The sequence below is a fragment of the Nicotiana tomentosiformis genome, chromosome 3, assembly GCF_000390325.3.
Source record: "Nicotiana tomentosiformis chromosome 3, ASM39032v3, whole genome shotgun sequence".
Taxonomy (NCBI): domain Eukaryota; kingdom Viridiplantae; phylum Streptophyta; class Magnoliopsida; order Solanales; family Solanaceae; genus Nicotiana; species Nicotiana tomentosiformis.
Window position 1 is genome coordinate 124,514,482 of NC_090814.1, and position 17,509 is coordinate 124,531,990.

Sequence of the window (17,509 nt, forward strand, 5' to 3'; positions counted from 1 at the left end):
ACCAATGGACGTGGACGTGGCAATAAACGAAATTATAATCGTCATCATTGTGTTAATGAGAATAATAAGGATTCTTAAAATAATCTTTCACTCTGTGAAAGTAATATTTGTCATCGATTTGACATGAGATTTTGTAAAGCACATATAGATGATTATGGTCCATTCATGTTATGAATGTGACAGCATGTGATTTATGAATACATATTTATTCTTGAAAGAATATGAACGTGGTAGTGAATATACCACACACCTCTAGAAGGAGGTTTGAGATGATGTAAGAAAATAATATCATTATTATGGCATGAATGGTCATTGGTCACGTACCTATTCTACGCCAAAATATATTGGTAATGTAATTATTAAAGGATAATAGTGATGCAAGAAATAAATCTTGCATATAATTTTGACCATGACCATAATGGTATAACTTTCTCTTTAAAAGAGATATTCGCCATATGGATGTTGATGAGCATGTGGTAGTACCAAATTAATTGAGAGCTCTGGAATAGACAATTATTACTATTTTGGAGGAATAAAATTAATTATCAATAAGGGATTGTGTTGTAGTAAGTCTCAAATAACTTATTGAGTTTCTAAAGTATTCGCGAAAGCGGATGGTTATATTGAGACTATAAATAATCAGAAGATTTAATATCTTTATATTACTACAACTGTAGCGGGGTAATATGCATATGAAAACTACCCGCTTTATTGCCTGATTTGTACTACACAAATAAATAATATGGTAAAATTACATGATGCAGTAAACTAGATGTTTATTGATATAAAAACCCATATCGTAATAAACTTGGAGTTTATTGATAATAGCACATGTCATGGTGTAAACCTAAAGTTTAACAATATTGATAATTTATCCAGTTGACATAACTAGTTTAGCCATATCAATTTAAATATGATGCGCAAAAATAAAAGAGAATTCACATGAGTAAATATTAAAGAACTAGAAAGTTCTTTACAGATTCTCTTATGTTGCTTGTTCTCATTAATTAATAGACCAACTAAATTGGGATTGAATCCTATGAATACTGAAAATATAAAAAGTGAATATGGGTCCATTCACCTGCCATGTATGCCACATAAGATGCATCTATGAGATGGTTATATGCGCGATTATTATTAATCCGCAACCTGATGTTTGCGAGGTAACTTGCTCAATAATTTAATTTCGAGCATAATTTCCATATTTTCTATTCAAGATAGTTCATCTTGATAAGTTGGTTTACATTACAACTGGTTTAGCAAAATAATTTATTGAGTGCCTCCACTTAATAGTTAAACTATTTTTTATGATAACAAAGTTTTCTATATCAAACTGATATAGATTATATACGAAAGTATATTATATTCTCCCCTCACAAATGGTTTGGGGTCATGAACTAAATAATTCCATCTTATTATTACTGTTGTGCGGTATATTTTTTTGATTAACACCATAACACACGAAGATGGATTTTCAAAGTTGAGAAAGCAAGTTAGTTTTTCTAACATGAGGGGGAGACATGATAAACAGTTGAGAAAAAGTTACGGAATGAATTATCGTTTGTACATCTAGATCGTTGAATAAGATAATATGAATTTGAAGTTCATAAAAAGATAATTCATCTGCAATATATTGCAAAGCATGCCAGACGCATTTGCTGACCCAAAGAAAGTAACTATATTCTCACTACACATGCTTCTATTAGAATGAGTCATAGAAGTCTATGGTACGCTTAAAGCGTATAGACAAATCGGTTTCAAATAAATTTTTTGATAAAGAATAGGAGCAAAAGATCAAAAAGATCATAATAAGAGGCAAGTGCTCTAGACTAGTACATGATTTAACATTTTATAAACCCTCAAAAGAGGTTTAGGTACCTGAAATGAAAGAAGAGATCTCTATGTTATGTCTTTATGAAAAAATATTGGAACCGATATAAAATATTCGTCGACGACATCTATGATAGCGTTAAGTATATATGGGGATCTTAAGTCTGTTGAGTACAGACATAAAAGTATTGGCCAAATGAAAGGGACAGAATTCGAATAGAATTTATTTCATATGAAAGTCGTATAGTTTTGGACTTCTAGTTCAAACATTTGAAAGTATAAAATCAATGGTGTGTGCAATCACTTTTATCTATCTTAGATGTCTATCATGACATGAAAACTTGATATGCATCTAAAGTCTATTATATGACTTATATAACAATCCCTGAAGGATTCAATTGGCTTAAAGCATATACAATCCTAAGTGCAATTGGTGCAAATATGTATCTTGCTATAACTATAAGCATGATAACGTGATATCGAGGATTTTCAAGGTGCAACATATTCATTGGAATTAATATGGCTAATTTATTCATCAAATCTCTGCCGACGTCAACCTTCAAGAAGGTAGTATGTGAGCACCTAATTTTTTACTATATTTGAATTTTTATCACCTTCAACTATGTAAATATTTTCAGAAATTTAATATATATTTTTTTAGCTTTGTTACATTTTTTTTATATAGGGTAAAAATTAATAATAATTTAAAAGGTCAATTATTATTATTAATATTAGTATTATTGTTTTTTCTTTATTTGTAAATAAAATGAATTAAAAAAACCCGAAAATAAATAAAAATTAATTATTATTATTTTATTTTTTTTACAATTGCGGATGGGAATTAGAAAAAATAGTAAAAGTAGAAATATAAAATTAAAAAGTAAAAGTAAAAGTAGGTAGAAATTGTTTAATTAAAAAAAAGTGAAAAATTAAAATAATAAAAGTAAAAGAATGTGGAAATTTAAAAAAATGAAGAGTAAAATAAAGTTGGAATTAAAAAATAAAAGTAAGGGTATCTGATTTTTTTTTAATAAAAGTAAAATTAAGTGGAAATAAAAAAAAAAGTAAAATAAGTGAAAAATAAAAAAAGAAAAGTAAAAAAAGTGGATTTTAAATATATTAAAATTTTAAAAAAGTGAGAAATTAAAAAATAAAAGTAAAGAAAAGTGGAGAATTATTTTTTTAAAAAAATAAGAAAAATGGGAAGTGGAAATTCTTTTTAATTAAAAAATTTAAAAAAATTAAAAATAAATAAAAACAATATGAAAATTCCGAATTTTTTTCTATAAATAGAAGAGAAATGTGAGGAAAAACAAATAGGGGGAGAAGGAGAAAAAAAAGAGGGAGGAGGGAATTGAGAGAAATTTATTTTTCTTCTTCTAGGATAATGGAATTTCTACTCGTGTCATTCTTTCTTCGGCTTTCTTTCGAAACATCCAGCAATTCATCACCTAAACTCCAACCCCGAACCAACTGGAAACCAAGCTAAAAAGCACCACAAAAACAAGCCGAAAACCCAGCGAAACAATCCCCTTTTGTATAAAAAATAATAGCTCCAAAGTTGAGTCGTCGAGTTCGAGCTCCATTTGTTGATTTTGGTCGAGGCTCCATTTACATCCTTGTCCATTGTCCGAGCTTCAAAACAGTCTTGTAAAGGTCCATTTCTCTCATCATTGTTTTATTAAGATATTATGCTTGAATATATAATTTGATCTTATTTAGATTCATGAAGATTGAAATTTTTTTTTTGTATTAATTGTTAGGTCTCATTAGCTTTGTTAAATTTTGCTACTTTCTTGATTATTAACATGAAGATTGATAAAAAATATGATTTTTGGGCACGTAGTGAATGTTTGAACTTTGGAGATAAAATCTATGTCTGCTAGTTGAAATTGGAAAATGAGGTTTGGACTTAAAAAAAATAATGATTGAGCCTGGTGGTTGGGCTTTGCTTAATAAAACATGTACTACTGCAATTGACTAATTGATAGGGGAGTAGCTTGATGAACTAGTAACTGTGCATACTCATTAATTGGCTTTAAAGGGCCAATTGTACTACGATCCAATTTAATTTATCTGGTCCAAAATAGTTTCTGTCAGGCCCAATTGAGTAAGAGCAAAAACTGACCCATTTTCCACAATTGATTTTCATAGCTCTTGACCTTACACAGATCTCAAACCCGTTAGGAAAAACAAATCATGAACACATGCTAGTTGCTTTAGGCGCGATTAATAAATCATCGTGACTATGGGTATGGTTTCCGTGACATGGTCACGATACGTAAATTTCAACTCAAGTGCGCGTTTCACACGACTTGACTTTAACTTCGAATAATAATAAAAATAAACATGTTGTAAATTGCGGGTGCGTTTCACGTGATGCGATTCACAATATGTACAAAAATAAATGAGTTTGCGACATCGCGACTTGTTCAAATAAGTTCCATAAATAATTAAAAGCGGTTAAAAGGAATAAAAATGCACATATAGGTTTAAAACATGTATTAAATCAGATAACTAGGCCAATTATTAATAGTTGAGCGACCGTGCTAAAACCACGGAACTCGTGAGTGCTTCACACCTTCTCTCGAGTTAACAGAATTCCTTACCCGATCTTATGTGTTCGCAGACCATAAATAAGAGTCAAATTTCTTTGATTTGGGATTCTAAAATAAATCGGTGACTTGGGACACCATAAATTATTTCAAGTGGCGACTCTGAATAAATAAATAAACCCATTTCGAATAATGTCACTTAAATTGGAAAAACTCCCTATCCCCTCGGAAAAAAGGAGGTGTGACAGTTATGGCGACTCTGCTGGGGATCGAACCCAGAATCTCTAGTTTAGGGTTCAGAATTCGAGCTTAGAATAAATGTTATGCTTGGCTTTCTTGTGATTGTCTGATAATACATGTTTGGGCCTAATGTGCTAAATGCCGCTTTTTACCGCTTTGATATTGATTCAACTGTATATAAACTGTTATGAAACCCTCTTCTCTTCGAGTCTTCTGAATCTTCTGGGAAGCGTGCGCTTTGCGTGGCTTCTTTTCTGTTATAGTCATATCCTAATTTTAGAACGAGGTACGGACAAGTTGCAAAGCCGATGAAGCTTCTGTATTCCCGGTACGCTGCCCCCCTCAGCTCGAGTTGTCCGCTCGGGTAAGCCAGGTCTAGAACAATACACCCAGGATTTAAACTTAGAATTACATAACCTCATGCAGGATCCCTAGTAGGTACGTTTGTTTGCATCACGTGCATTTGACTTTGGGGACTCAACACACGGGTTGGGTCCGTCTAGGATAGGTGTACCCAAATCAAAAGACCATCCTGATGCACTGTTACATGCTACTTGTACATTTATTTGTTTCGGCCTGCATGTTGACCGTCTTCTATAATAGGAAAAGAAAATCAAGAAAAACTAAGAGTGAGGAAAGAGAGAAATTTATCCGATTTCTGAAAATCCAGGTATTTGAAAATCCCAAAACTCTACCAAAAGTTTAAAAAAAAAAGAGAGAAAGAAAATAAGCCAATATTTTTAAAAAGTCATGCTTCTTCCCCTGTTCCATCAAAACTTACCTAACTACGCGGGTCTGATTCTCACCGGATGTGAGATACGTAGGCAAACCTCATCGGTTCCGGCCCCAATTTTCAAAAATTCAAAAATATTTTTATTTAATTCCTTCTTTAGAAGTCTTTCCTTAGAAAATCCCAAATAAAAAAAATTAAAACTAAAAATATTTTCTTTCTTTTTAGAATTCTTTCATTCGAAAAAAAAAATTAAATCAAAATCCAAAAAATATTTTTTTCTTCTTTAGAAGTCTTTCTTCGGAAAAAATAAAATAAAAATCGAAATTCAAAAAAAAAATTATTTCTTCTTTAGAAGTCGTTCTTTTAAAAAATTCTCAAAAACAAAAGAAAAGAAATATATTTAAAAAAACATAACAAAAAAAAAATTAAAATCCAAAAATATTTTTTTTTACTCTTAAAGAAGTTTTCCTTTCAAAAATTCCCCTCCAAAAAATAAATATCAAAAATATGTTCCTTGTTAGAAGTTTTCGTGGTATGCTTTGTGTTTGAGTAAAAACAAATAAAGGAAAAAAGTGTTAGTTTGTTTACTTTATTTCTGATCTTTTCTGAACTACGTAGGCTATCCCCATCGGATTCGATCATTGACATCAAATAAACTGAGTGAAAAAAAAAAAAAAAAGAGCGAAAAAAAAACTAAGAAAAAATAAAAAGAGAAAGCAAGAGTGAAAAATCCAAAAAAAAAAAAAGAACTATGTGTCCAGTTTGACAAAGAAAACCGCGGAATGCTTTTGTGAATATGCTGTCATATGGCGCGAGCAAGCCGCCAGGGTAAAGCCTCCAATGGACGAAGCATAAATGGTTACGGTTTTCCTACAGGCCCAAGAGGCAGACTACTTCCAAAACATGATGTCTGCTATGGGTAGACCGTTCGTCGAGGCTATCAAAATTGGGGAGATGGTCGAAAATGATTTAAAAGTGGGCCGAATCTTGAGTCATGCTACCTTTAAGGCCACATCACAAGCGGTTCAGAGTGGTTCAGAGGGTTTGATGAACAGAAATTGGAGAGATGAGGAATTTGATCCGGCACTGAAGGTCATTGCAGCCATTGCCGAGACAGAAGAAAAGCCGAAAAACGGTCGCCAAGCCTGAACATTCCCCATGAGACGGGAGTTTCGGTAGCCAGTCTTGCTATCTTTTTTGCGTCCGGATTATCTCAGGGTGTGATCCGGATGTTTTATTTTATTGTCTTACTTTCCGATGTAAACCCTTCTATCTTTAAAATTAAAAAAAAAAATCAAAACAAATCAAATAAAATTAATATTTCATTGTCCAAGAATGTCTCTTTTCTTAATTTTGTCACTTTTTCTTATTCTCTTTTCAATTCTGTTAATGCAGATTTTAATAACACGACATACTTGCGGACTTCATGCCCAGATCCTAAAACGCTCTCAGACCTCGAAATAATGAAACAAGAAGCAGAATGTTTTGAAGACAAGGCTTATAAGAAAATAAATAGAAAATTGGAACGAAGTTGAGATTCCCTCTCTTCGGATCATTGTTGAAGCCGAGATTGAGGATAAAGATTGGGTCAAGAACCGATTTGAACAATTGACACTGATTGATAAAAAATGATTGGTCGCAGTTTTTCACGGGCAGTTGTACCAACAAAGAATGGCTCGTGTCTACAACAAAAAAGTGTGGCCCAAGAAATTTGTAAAAAGGACAACTCATTCTAAGACGTATCCTCCCACCTCATGAAGAAGCTAAAGGAAAATTGGCTCCAAATTGAAAAAGTTCATACATTGTAACGAGAGTACTGCAAAAGGGAACATTGTACCTGTCGAAGGAAATGACCTCGAGACAACTGTCAGTGCAGACGCGGTCAAAAGATATTATGTTTGATCCTTTTACGCAAATTTAATGTTCTCTGATTGGGATGACTGAGGTTTTTATTCTTGATACCCAAATACTATAAACCCCTTGCAAACCCTTTGAATCGGTTACCTTTTTTTGATTACTCTCTTTGGAACCTGAAGATGTTATTAAAAAAAAAAGAAACAAGAAAGAAAAAAGAGAAGAAAAACAAAACAAAGATGAAAAAAAAGGAAAAAAAGAGAGATAAAAAAAAAGAGAAAGAAGAAGAAAAAGAAAACAAAACAAAAATCCAAACAATTTCATGTTCCTTGAACTACGTTTGACTTGATTCCGAAAGGATACGTAGGCAGCCTCTCTCTGGGGTTCAGTCACACCAAAATAAAAATTCACATTCCCCAAAAGTTGAAAATGGGGCAGAATTATAATGGTTTGGCGAATCTGAAAGGTTCCAAAGTTGTAATTCAATCAAAATCCTTTTTACCCAAATCTTTTTCAAGTCCTTCCGATCAATCGACAAAGAGATTCAAAATGGGAGGATACAGTTACCCGGATCTAATACAACAAAATGAGAGAAATAAAATGAGAGAGTCTTATCGGTGAAAACCCTCACGGGCACCGTAAGGCGATGGTAAGCAGAGAAATACGAAAACGAGAGAGTCTTGTTAGTGAAAACTCGCAAAGAGCACTATAAGGCGATGGTGAGAAGAGAAATGAGAGAGGCCAGCTGGTGAAAACCCGCAGAGGGCGCCACTGATCGAAAAGAGGATCCTCACAGTCACTGGCATCGACATAGTCCTGGGCAAAGTTTCTCAGTCTCAAGGAAAGAGTTGTGATGAATTTCTGAGAGTTGGACGGTTTACACAGATCAGGCATCTAGTCCAAGAGGCATGTTATGTTCATTGAAGTCCGTATACACTCCAGATAAGTCCTTCTTTCTTTTCTCCGAAAGGGATACCTCTCGTCTAAATTTATTTGTCCATTCCATTGTTTGCTTTTCTTTGAATTCTTTTGGCCTAACTCTGTTTCGAATCTAAGACAAAGAAAGGATGGCAAGACTGATTTACAGGGTTCTTACTTGATATAAGCCGATATGCAAAAAAGGCACCCAGCCTCAGCAGGGGCATCAAGTCGACTCCGACTGGCCATGGTGGCCGATGCTTCAAAATCAAAAACTGTTGAAAGAGGAAATTCAAAATCAAATGCCCATAAAGGCAAAATAAAGTTGGAAAGGTTAAGTCCCACGTGACTGACCATCATGGCAAAGTCTGGAAAAGCCAAAGGTTCTCCAAGGAAACAAGTGCAATCCAAAATCAACCTTGCAAGAAGTAGGTGCAACCAAAAAAACATTGCGCAAAGGCTAGAAACAGGTTTGCAGCAACCACTCCAAAAGGGAAGTCTCCTCCAAAAAATTATTTCCCGCATTTACTCATTCTCCTAAATAAAATAAAAATGATGAAAAGAAAGAAAAAAGAAGAAAAAGTTCAAAATCATGCTAGTGTAGGGTCTCCAATCCCTTGCTGCATTTTTTCAACATAGGGTCTCTACTCCCTAGTTGATTTTATTTTAGATATAGGGTCTCCACTCCCTAGCTTCTTTTCCAACATAGGGTCTTTACTCCCTAGTTGATTAGCTTGTGACAAGTTAGTATTGGAACACTAGGTTGCTTAGGTCTCACGAGTCATAAGCAGGTTTAGTAGAGTCTTGCGGATCAGTATGATGAATTCTGTACTTATCTTTGAAAGTCTACCGAACTACTAGGAAACTTAACTTTCATGCATTTACCCGCTCAATGCGGTTGTATGTTTCTCCTCCCAATTTCCTACTGTTCGCAATAACAAGCACGATATGGTTGGTGTAGATAGGGTTGCTTCCATCCCCGTGAATAATTACCTCTTGATGAATCCTCTCAAACTTCACAACCTGGCACAGAGTAGAAGCGACTGCCCCATCTACGTGTATCCATGGTCGTACCGATAACAAGTTGTAGGTGACGGATATGTCTAGCACTTAGAATTCGACTTCAAACTAGGTCGCGCCCATCTGAAGATCAAGATTGATTTCCCCAATACTGGCTCTCTGAGATCCATCGAACACTTTCACATTAATGCTTCCCTTCTGTTTCTCATGCAGGCCTTTTCAAGTCTTTTCAAAGTAGTTGGTGAGCATATGTTTAGGCACGAACCTCCATCTATCAGGACACTGGCAATGAACTTGTCTTCAAATTGCATAGTGATGAGCAACGCTTTGTTGTGACTCAACCCTTCCGGCGGTAACTCACTTCGTGGAAAGTAGTTTTGTGACTCTCCAGTACCTGTCCTACCATGTTAGCCATCTCCCCGCTAGTGATACTGGTAGGCACATAAGCTTCACTTAATACTTTAATCATGACATTCTTGTGTCACGCCCCGACCTCAGGGAGCGCGACCGGCGCTCAATCGAGATAACCTGGCCAAGTAAGCATGTGCAATGCCTTCTACCCGAACATACCTATGAGTAAAAAGAAGATATATTCTCATTAATTAGACTGAGAAGATCATATGAACAACACCAAATTAATTACCAATAATTACGCCATTTATAAGTTTCCAAAATAATTACCCTGTTCCGGAGCTCCATTTTTTGGGTTTTTAAAACCCGACCCTATTTCGTTAAATACACTCTTTGGGTCATTTTTGAGCTATTATCTAACAATTTAGAGTGATAGAGGGTGCCCTAGAGTGAGAACGTGTTCTCCAATAATTGTTCTTCAATTCTTGCCCAAGTTTTGGAAGATTGAGAAGGGAAACTCACTAGGTCTTCATCCTAGAGGTAAGATTCTTTACCCTAAACCCTAATTTCGAAATCATCTGAAAATGGGTAATTAGCAAGATAATTTTTGGGCATGAGAGTTGATTATTTTACATGCATGTGATATCAAAGGGTGTAGGAATATTTTTGAGCTAAAAATGGTAAAGATTGGGTTGTGGGATGATGGAAACCTTTATAAAAAGGACATTGAAACCTTATGCACACCTAGTGTTTGATAATGAGCTAGAACCATGATAATCTTCCTAATTTTGATTCAATTTGTTATATTTCTATAATAGATTAAAATTGATAAGAATTCCGAAATATTTTAGAGTTTAAGGAAGCTCAAGTGAGGTATGTTGGCTAAACTCTTCTCTTAGAATTGAATACCACGATTTTCATGTAAATTATGTAAGTCCTGAGTGATTCATTATGAAATTGGCTATTCCGAGTAAGATTGGGTTGAATGATATATGTTCAACAAGCATCCCAAATGCTCTATTCATGTTATATTACCAATTAAGGATGTGTTAAAATATAGGCTGTGCATTAGTAATGTTTCGACTTTAAGTCAAGTTCAAATGAAGGCTATTATGCCAAATTTTGTAAAATATCTCTATGTGCATTAGACTCTAAATTTCTCACATGTGTACTACACGCTTTGATTTGAATTGTGTTTATTGTTGATGATGAGAATTATATTTGAAATTGATAATGTGAGCATGAAATACTGAATATGGCCAACGTGCCAAGAATGATCTTATAATTATGGTCACTAGTGCCAATGAAATGAAAATATGTGAAAGTATTATGAAATGCAATGATTGATATAAAAAGGTTGATGTCTCAAATAAGACGGCCTAGCCGATCGGGTCGTGATCGGACACCATGCAACACACATGGTGGTGATTGTGCTGGAAATTGATATTGAGAGTAATTGTGGTTGATGTCTCTAATGAGATGGCCTAGCCGATCGGATCGTGATCGGACTCTGTGTTGAAAACTGTGATATTGATATTGAGAGTAATTGTGGTTGATGTCCCTAATGGATGGCCTAGTTGGTCGAGTCGTGATCGGACTCCGTGCTAAAAGTACGGTGGCATTGGTATTGTGAACACTGGTATTGTGGACAATGGTATATCGATACTAAAAATCTCCCAATGTGAGATATGGAAATTAATTTGAACACTGTCTTGATCCTAAATTGAGGTTTGATGTTGATTAAGGCTTTTATTGATATTATGATAATATTGTTTGTATTAATTGTCATTCTATTGAGAGGGTGTTTAGTTATACATTCTAGTACTATTCGACGGTACTAATGTCCCTTTTGCCGGGGGTGCTGCATCTTTCAATGGATGCAGGTGGTTCCACAGCAGGAGATATTGATCAGTGATAGCAGTGCACCTTCTTCCCAGTTGACTTGGTGAGCCCCAATTTATTCCGGGGTCATGAATCTTTTGTACTTGTGTATCCTATTTGAGGTATAGTTGGGGCCTTGTTGCCGCATTATCATTGTACTTTTCTTTATCTATAGAAGCTCCGTAGACATAGTGTGGGTTGTGTATTGGCATATGGTCTCCACTCCCTAGTCTCTTTTCCAACATAGGGTCTCCACTCCCTAGTTGATGATTTTTAAACATAGGGTCTCCACTCCCTAGTTGATGATTTTTAAACATAGGGTCTCCACTCCCTAGTCGCTTTTCCAACATATGGTCTTCACTCCCTAGTTAATGTTTTTAGACATAGGGTCTCCACTCCCTAGTTGATGTTTTTAGACATAGGGTCTTCACTCCCTAGTCGCTTTTCCAACATAGGGTCTCCACTCCCTTATTGATGATTTTTAGACATAGGGTCTCCACTCCCTAGTCATTTTTCCAACATAGGGTCTCCACTCCCTAGTTGATGATTTTTAGACATAGGGTCTCCACTCCCTAGTAACCTTCCCAACATAGGGTCTCCACTCCCTATTTGATATTTTTAGAACATAGGGTCTCCACTCCCTATTTGATATTTTTAGAACATAGGGTCTCCACTCCCTAGTTGATGATATTTTAGACATAGGGCCTCCACCTCCTAGTCTGCTTTTGCAACATAGGGTCTCCACTCCCTAGTTGATGATTATTTTAGACATAGGGTCTCCACTCCCTAGTCGCTTTTCCAACATAGGGTCTCCACTCCCTAGTTGATGTTTTTAGACATAGGGTCTCCACTCCCTAGTCGCTTTTCCAACATAGGGTCACCACTCCCTAGTTGATGATTTTAGACATAAGGTCTCCACTCCCTAGTCTTTGTTTCCAACATAGGGTCTCCACTCCCTAGTTGAAGTTATTTTGGACATAGGGTCTCCACTCCCTAGTCTCTTTCCCAACATATGGTCTCCACTCCCTAGTTGATTTTATTTTATACATTGGGTCTCCACTCCCTTGTCTCTTTTCCAACATAGGGTCTTCACTCCCTAGTTGATTTTATTTTAGATATAGGGTCTCCATTCCCTAGTCACCCTTTCCAACATAGGGTCTCCACTACCTAGTTGATTTTATTTTAAACATAGGGTCTCCACTCCCTAGTCTCTTTTCCAACATAGGGTCTCCACTCCCTAGTTGATGATATTTTAGACATAGGGCCTCCACTCCCTAGTCTACTTTAGCAACATAGGGTCTTCACTCCCTAGTTCATGATTATTTTAGACATGGGGTCTTCACTCCCTAGTCTCTTTTCCAACATAGGGTCTCCACTCCCTAGTTGATGATTTTTAGACATAGGGTCTCCACTCCCTAGTCGTTTTTCCAACATAGGATCTTCACACCCTAGTTGATGTTTCTAGACATAGGGTCTCCACTCCCTAGTCGTTTTTCCAACATAAGGTCTCCACTCCCTAGTTGATATTTTTAGACATAGGGTCTTCACTCCCTAGTAGCTTTTCCAACATAGGGTCTCCACTCCCTAGTTGATACTTTTTAGACATAGAGTCTCCACTCCCTAGTCGTTTTTCCAACGTACGGTCTCCACTCCCTAGTTGATGATTTTTAGACATAGGGTCTCCACTCCCTTGTAACCTTTCCAACATAGGGTCTCCACTACCTAGTTGATGATTTTTGGACATAGGGTCTCCACTACCTAGTTGATGATATTTTAGACATAGGGACTCCACTCCCTAGTCTGCTTTTGCAACATAGGGTCTTCACTCCCTAGTTGATGATTATTTTAGATATAGGGTCTCCACTCTCTAGTCTCTTTTACAACATAGGGTCTCCACTCCCTAGTTGATGATTATTTTAGACATAGGGTCTCCACTCCATAGTATCTTTTCTAACATAGGGTCTTCACTCCCTATTTGATAATTTTTAGACATAGGGTCTTCACTCCCTAATCTCTTTTCCAACATAGGGTCTTCACTCCCTAGTTGATGTTTTTAGACATAGGGTCTTAACTCCCTATTTGATGATTTTTAGACATAGGGTCTCCACTCCCTAGTCGTTTTTCCAACATAGGGTCTTCACTCCCTAGTTGATATTTTTACACATAGGGTCTCAACTCCCTAGTCGTTTTTCCAACATAGGGTCTCCACTCCCTAGTTGATATTTTTAGACATAGGGTCTCCACTCCCTAGTCGCTTTTCCAACATAGGGTCTCCACCCCCTAGTTGATGATTTTTAGACATAGGGTCTCCACTCCCTAGTAACGTTTCCAACATAGGGTCTCCACTCCCTAGTTGATGATTTTTGGACATAGGGTCTCCACTCCCTAGTCGCTTTTCCAACATATGGTATTCACTCCCTAGTTGATGTTTTTAGACATAGGGTCTCCACTTCCTAGTCGTTTTTCCAACATAAGGTCTCCACTCCCTAGTTGATGTTTTTAGACATAGGGTCTTCACTCCCTAGTCGCTTTTCCAACATAGGGTCTCCACTCCCTTGTTGATGATTTTTAGACATAAGGTCTCCACTCCCTAGTCGTTTTTCCAACATAGGGTCTCCACTCCCTAGTTGATGATTTTTAGACATAGGGTCTCCACTCCCAAGTAACCTTTCCAACATAGGGTCTCCACTCCCTATTTGATATATTTAGGACATAGGGTCTCCACTCCCTAGTTGATGATATTTTAGACATAGGGCCTCCACTTCCTAGTCTGCTTTTGCAACATAGGGTCTCCACTCCCTAGTTGATGATTATTTTAGACATAGGGTCTCCACTCCCTAGTCTCTTTTCCAACATGGGGTCTCCACTCCCTTGTCTCTTTCCCAACATAGGGTCTCCACTCCCTAATTGATGATTATTTTAGACATAGGGTCTCCACTCCCTAGTCTCTTTTTCAACATAGGGTCTCCACTCCCTAGTCTCTTTTCCAACATAGGGTCTTCACTCCCTATTTGATGATTTTTAGACATAGGGTCTCCACTCCCTAGTCGCTTTTCCAACTTAGGGTCTCCACTCCCTAGTTGATGTTTTTAGACATAGGGTCTCCGCTCTCTAGTCGCTTTTCCAACATAGGGTCTCTACTCCCTAATTGATGAGTTTTAGACATAGGGTCTCCACTCCCTAGTCATTTTTCCAACATAGGTTCTCCACTCCCTAGTTGATGATTTTTAGACATAGGGTCTCCACTCCCCAGTAACCTTTCCAACAAAGGGTCTCCACTCCCTAGTTGATGATTTTTGGACATAAGGTTTCCACTCCCTAGTATCATTTCTAACATAGGGCCTCCACTCCCTAGTCTGCTTTTGAACATAGGGTCTCCACTCCCTAGTTGATGATTATTTTAGACATAGGGTCTCCACTCCCTAGTCGCTTTTCCAACATAGGGTCTCCACTCCCTAGTTGATGTTTTTAGACATAGGGTCTCCACTCCCTAGTCGCTTTTCCAACATAGGGTCACCACTCCCTAGTTGATGATTTTAGACATAAGGTCTCCACTCCCTAGTCTTTGTTTCCAACGTAAGGTCTCCACTCCCTAGTTGATATTTTTAGACATAGGGTATCCACTCCCTAGTCGCTTTTCCAACATAGGGTCTCCACTCCCTAGTTGATGCTTTTTAGACATAGGGTCTCCACTCCCTAGTGGTTTTTTCAAATTAGGGTCTCCACTCCCTATTTGATGATTTTTAGACATAGGGTCTCCACTCCCTAGTCTCTTTTCCAACATAGGGTCTTCACTCCCTAGTTGATGTTTTTAGACATTGGGTCTCCACTACCTATTTGATGATTTTTAGACATAGGGTCTCCACTCCCTAGTCACTTTTCCAACATAGGGTCTTCACTCCCTAGTTGATATTTTTAGACATAAGGTCTCCACTCCCTAGTCGCTTTTCCAACGTAGAGTCTCCACTCCCTAGTATCTTTTCCAACATAGGGTCTCCACTCCCTAGTATCTTTTCTAATATAGGGTCTTCACTCCCTAGTTGATTAGACATAGGGTCTCTACTCCCTAGTCGCTTTTCCAACATAGGGACTCCACTCCCTAGATGATGTTTTTAGACATAGGGTCTCCACTCCCTAGTTTGATTTTCCAACATATGGTCTTCACTCCCTAGTTGATGATTATTTTAGACATAGGGTCTCCACTCCCTAGTCGCTTTTCCAACATAGGGTCTCCACTCCCTAGTTGATGAGTTTTAGACATAGGGTCTCCACTCCCTAGTCGTTTTTTCAAATTAGGGTCTCCACTCCCTAGTTGATGATTTTTAGACATAGGGTCTCCACCCCCTAGTAACTTTTCCAACATAGGGTCTCCACTCCCTAGTTGATGATTTTTGGACATAGGGTCTCTCTCCCTAGTCTCTTTTCCAACATAGGGTCTCCACTCCCTAGTTGATGTTATCTTAGACACTGGGTTTCCACTCCATAGTTTCTTTTCCAAAATAGGGTCTCCACTCCCTAGTTAATGTTATTTTAGACATAGGGTCTCAACTCCCTAGTATCTTTTCCAACATAGGGTCTCCACTCCCTAGTTGTATTATTTTAGACACTGGATTTTCACTCCCTAGTCTCTTTTTCCAACATAGGGTCTCCACTCCCTAGTTGATGATTTTTAGATATAGGGTCTCCACTCCCTAGTCGCTGTTCCAACATAGAGTCTTCACTCCCTAGTTGATATTTTAGACATAGGGTCTGCACTCCCTAGTCGTTTTTCCAACATAAGGTCTCCACTCTCTAGTTGATATTTTTAGACATAGGGTATCCACTCCCTAGTCGCTTTTCCAACATAGGGTCTCCACTCCCTAGTTGATGCTTTTTAGACATAGGGTCTCCACTCCCTAGTGGTTTTTCCAAATTAGGGTCTCCACTCCCTAGTTGATGATTTTTAGACATAGGGTCTCCACTCCCTAGTAACTCTTCCAACATAGGGTCTTCACTCCCTAGTTGATGATTTTTTGACATAGGGTCTCCACTCCCTAGTCTCTTTTCCAGCATAGGGTCTCCACTCCGTAGTTAATGTTATTTTAGACACTGGGTTTCCACTCCCTAGTTTCTTTTCTAAAATATGGTTTTCACTCCCTAGTTGATGTTATTTTAGAGATAGGGTCTCCACTCCCTAGTATCTTTTCCAACATAGGGTCTCCACTCTCTAGTCTCTTTTCCAACATAGGGTCTTCACTCCCTAGTTGATTAGACATAGGGTCTCCATTCCCTAGTCACCCTTTCAAGCATAGGGTCTCCACTCTCTAGTTGATTTTATTTTAGACATAATGTCTCCACTCCCTCGTCTCCTTTCCAACATAGGGTCTCCACTCACTAGTTGATTTTATTTTAGACATAGGGTCTCCACTCCCTAGTTGATGTTTTAGACATAGGGTCTCCACTCCCTAGTCGCTTTTCCAACATAGGGTCTCCACTCCCTAGTTGATGTTTTTAGACATAGGGTCTCCACTCCTTAGTTTTATTTTCCAACATATGGTCTCCACTCCCTAGTTGATGATTATTTTAGACATAGGGTCTCCACTCCCTAGTCGCTTTTCCAACATAGGGTCTCCACTCCCTAGTTGATTTTATTTTAGGCATAGGGTCTCCACTCCCTAGTCTCCTTTTCAATATAGGGTCTTCACTCCCTAGTTGATTTTATATTTAGACATAGAGTCTCTGCTCCCTAGTCTCTTTTCCAACATAGGGTCTTCACTCCCTAGTTGATTTTATTATAGACATAGGGTTTCCACTCCCTAGTCTCCTTTCAAACATAGGGTCTCCACTCCCTAGTTGATATTTCCAACATAGGGTCTCCACTCTCTAGTTGATTTTATTTTAGACATAGGGTCTCCACTCCGTAGTCTCTTTTCCAACATAGGGTCTTCACTCCCTAGTTGATGTTATTTTTGACATTGGGTCTCCACTCCCTAGTCTCTTTTCCAACATAGGGTCTCCACTCCCTAGTTGATGTTATTTTAGACATAGGGTCTCCACTCCCTAGTCTCATTTCCAACATAGGGTCTCCACTCCCTAGTTGATGATATTTTAGACATAGGGCCTCCACTTCCTAGTCTACTTTTGCAAC